Source organism: Dasypus novemcinctus, chromosome 19, assembly GCF_030445035.2.
Source record: "Dasypus novemcinctus isolate mDasNov1 chromosome 19, mDasNov1.1.hap2, whole genome shotgun sequence".
Lineage (NCBI taxonomy): Eukaryota > Metazoa > Chordata > Mammalia > Cingulata > Dasypodidae > Dasypus > Dasypus novemcinctus.
In genome coordinates, this window is record NC_080691.1 from 39,169,025 (window position 1) to 39,173,385 (window position 4,361).

The 4,361-nt window shown below is 47.7% G+C and overlaps 1 pseudogene; it reads left to right on the plus strand.

Annotated features, from left to right (window-relative positions):
- Positions 1-3,862: 3,862 nt before the first annotated feature.
- Positions 3,863-3,963, plus strand: LOC111761178 (U6 spliceosomal RNA; annotated as a pseudogene).
- Positions 3,964-4,361: the final 398 nt, after the last annotated feature.

The window sequence follows — 4,361 nt, forward strand, 5'->3', positions numbered from 1 at the left end:
GACTCCGGTCAGCCTTGAACATGCTGAGGCGGAAAATTCTGGTCATCTGAGTATTCTGTTTATTTCTGTGGGTCCCTGGGTAAACAGAAATCCACAGCACCCAGCAAAGATCAGCTTATGGAACTCATTACCCCAGAAAGGGTTACAGGCCAAGGACACGAGGGCGCTCAGGCAGCGCTCACAGTGTTTGGATGACTGAGCCCCAAACCGAGACACCCCAGGCCTGATCCCAGCCTGAGAGCAGCAGACACAGCGCCACGGGAGCAGTGGTCACGAAAGCCGCACCAGCATTTGCTCTTTTTTTTTTTTAAGGAGGTACCGGGGATTGAACCCGGAACCTCGTATTTGAGAAGCAGGCGCTCAGCCACTGAGCTTCAACCACTCCCCATAATATTCTTTTTTCAGGTGGTATGAGGGATTGAACCCGGGACCTCATACATGTGAAGCAGGTGCTCAACCACTGAGCTACAACCGCTCCCATTTTCTCATGTTTACAGATTGAGACACTGAGCCTCACCACTGAGAAAAACAACTGGCAGTTCCTCAGAAAGTTAAACAAAAAATCATCATATGACCTAGCATTCCCATTCCTAGGTATAAACCCAAAACAATTGAAATTGAGGACTCAAACAGATATTTCTACCCCAATGTTCATCATGGCACAGGTGAAAGCAACTCAAGTGTCTATCACCAGATGAATAAACAAAATGGGGTATATGCACACAATGGAATACTATTCAGGAATGAAGTTCTGACATTTGCTATAACATGGATGAACTCTGAGTAAAATAGGCTAGACACGAAAGGAGAGTTATCGTATGATTCCATTTAAATGAAATAACTAGAATACGCACATTCATAGACAAAAGTAGGTGAAGGGGCTGCGGCGAGGGAAACGGGGAGCTATGGCTACGCGGGGGCAGGATCTCGGGGGTGATGACAAAGTTCGGGAAACGATGGTGGTGATGGTAGAACAAATGTAAATGTAATTAATGCCGCTAAAATTGTACACTTAAGAGGGGTTAAAATGCTAAATTTTATGTTACCACAATAAAAAATGATTAAATAATAATAAAAAAAGAAAGGAACTGAGCTCAGAGCCCTGGAGTCCCCAGCGAGTGGCTGAACCACAGTCGTCGCCCTCCCCATTAGGGGCCTCGAGTGGCCGTGAGTAAATCAACTTCATTCTCGGAGTTTGGTCTCCGAATCCGGAAATCACGGGTGTTTGACTGGAGCATGTCTTCACGCCAACACACGTGCCGACCCCACATGGGCATGGGGTCCAGCCAGATACCAGTAACAGAGAAATGGATAAAGGCCGTGCTTATCTGGGAACTGGTGTGACGGGCACAGAACAGTGTGACAAGTGCCACGTCAGAGCTAAGTCTGCCAGGCAGCGGGTGGGGAGCATTTGAAGAAGGCTTCATCTAGTAGAGGAGGCCTGAGCCAATCTGGAGATTGCAGAGTCAAGTGGTAGAGAGAGGTGGAGGGAAAAGCATTTCCCTCAGAGGGAACAGCCTGTGCTAAGGAGAAGACATGAGGCCAATCTTGAAGGATTCCTCCAACTCTAACTCTTCAGTACTGGCAGGTCACCATTAAGAAATGAAGAGAGGGGAAAAGGGTGGGGGTCTGGGGGTCAGTATCTCAGGTTCCCAGGCTTCAGGGAGCTTGGGGCTGCCCATGGGAAACTTTCTAATGTTTATGAGAGTTTCTGAGTCAGTTCTTATTAGACCCACGGGAGCCCTTTAGGGATCTACCATCCAACAGACTCATTTTACGGTTGAGAACACTGAGGCAGGAAAAGGCTCTTGCCCAAAGCTAGTCAGGCAATGTCAGAGCTGGACTGGGGACCCTGGTCTCCCCAGAGGTCCCAGGAGCCTAGCACTGAGGCCACTGTCAGAGCACGAGAGCATATTTCTTAGAATGTGCTGGACACTGTTCTGAGTTTTACATCTCTCAACTCAGTGTAACCCTGTTCTCCAGATGAGGCAGAGAGGCACAGAGAGGTTTAGGAACTTGCCCAAGGTCACACAGCCAGTCCCTGGGGACTCTGTGTGTCTCCTAGAATCCAGAACAGTCCTGAATACCTATTTGCGAATACCGACAGTGGGGATGGTTTTCTTTGGGGCTCAAAGCCGAAAGAGTAGAGCAGAGATTTACAGTCCAGCTGGGGAGATAGACACATAAAAGGTCATTTCCTTGAATGTGGTGGAGAGGCCAGCCTGGGGGTGTAGGGAGAATTCCTGCAGAAGATTCTTGAGCTGAACCTCAAAGGAGGAATAAAATTATCCAAAGGAAGAAGACTGGGAAGGATGTTTAAGCGTGGGGACTGAGTGCACAGAATTGAGGAAGCAGAAATGAGCTTGCATGTCCCGGGAGCTGCACGCAGGTCAGTTTTCTGTTGGAGCTGACAGCAGAAAGTGGCGGGGTGTGAGGCTGGGAGGGGAGCAGTGCCAGGCTGAGGCTCGGGGCCCTCTTCTGTGGGTACTGGGGAGCCATGGAGGGTTTTAACCAGGAGCGTCATAGGTAGATTTTTGTTTTAAAAATGTCACTCTGGCTCCAGCCTCGACTCGGGCCTTGGGCCAGGCTTGGTGGAGGCTGGGATAGGTGGGGACATCTCTGCAGAGCTCTCCTTCTGAGGGTTCCCCGTGCTGTGTCCAGGTCCCATCCTTCGCTTGCCAGTTGTGAGATGAAGCTGAGATACAGAACAGGAAGAGCTGTGCTTGATCGACCCCTTCCCCACCCCTTCTGTTCAAGACTCACATGGAAGAGAAAGGTATTCAAGAGAATTTAGCCCAGAGCCAGCCTTTGTGCGGATGAGGCAAATAGTTGCCAATGGCAAAGAGAAGTAACGGGACATAAAGGGAGGTGTGGGGCCAGTGTTTCCCCAGAACGCAGTCCTGGAAGTCTGCTGGAGAAGGATCCAAGACGCCTTATGCACTGCATCCCCACCAAACTATATTAAAGGCTCTGAGAAGTCCTGCAATGGAAAACATCTTTTATGTTTTCTTTAACCCAGTGTTCTCCTAACCTTTTTTTTTTTTAGGAGGTACCAGGGAATAAACCCATAACCTTCTACATGGGAGGCAGGTGCTCAACCATTGAGCTACATCCACTCCCCTCTCCAAGCCTTTTTTTTTAAGATTTATTTTTATTTATTTCTCCCCACCTCGTTTTTTGTGCTCACTATCTGTGCATTGTGTGCTCTCTTTGTCTGCTCATCTTCTTTTTAGGAGGCACTGGGAACCAACCCGACTCCCATGTAGGAGGAAGGTGCCCAATTGCTCAAGCCACCTCCGCTTGCAGCTTACTATGTCTCTTGTTGCATTTCCTTGTTGTGCCTCTCATTGTGTCATTGTTGCATCATCTTGTCATGTCAGCTCGCTGTCTTGCTTGTTGTCTTTCAGAGGCACCGGAACTAACCCCAGGAACTTGCCTGTGGTAGGCGGGTGCTCAACTACTTGAGCCACATCCACTTCCCTGTCCAAACCTTTTGATGTGAAGTCCTATTTCCCTCTGAACACCAATGAACTTCCCTAGAGACTGGAGAGCACCAGAACCCACTTTGGGCAGAGCTGGTATAGAAGAAAGAGCAACAGACCAGGAGTCGGAGGCTGGGGTAGGTAAAGGTCCCGACAGGGGCACTCACTACTTCTCTGAGCCTCAGTTTCCTCCTGCTACCTCCTGTGTGGCCATTGTCTGGTTGTGTATAATGAATGAACACACTGCCTCCCTGTAAGAGGACTGGGGAGCTTTTGTTTCCATCTTGGGGTAGCTAGTATGGGGCACTGGTCTAGGCATTGAATGATTGAATGAATGAATGAATATATGAATGAGTGAAAGCCTAAAATGAGACCCAGCACTGCTTCAGCAGCACACATACTAAGAACTGGAATGACACGGAGATTAGTGTGGCCCCTGCACAAGGAAGATAGACAAGTTCATGAAGCGTTCCATATTTTTGTGACAAAGTGCAGCATCCTGTCTTGATAAAAATAGGATTAGAATGAAACTTCCTCAAGATGATAAAGGGCATATATGAAAAACCCATAGCTAACATCATACTCAATGGTGAAAGGCTAAAGGCTTTCCCCTCAGATCTGGAACAAGACAAAGATGCCCACTGTCACTGCTCTTGTTCAACACTGTGTTCGAAGCACACAGTGCTTCCAAATTGGAAAGGAAGAAGTAAAACTTTCACTATTTGCAAATGATATGATCCTATATGTAGAAAGTCCACGACAAAACTTCTAGAGCTGATAAAACAGTTCGGTAAAGTGACAGGATATGAGATTAACATGCAAAAATCATGTATTTCTGTACACTAATAATGAGCAATCTGAGGAAGAAATCAAGAAAAA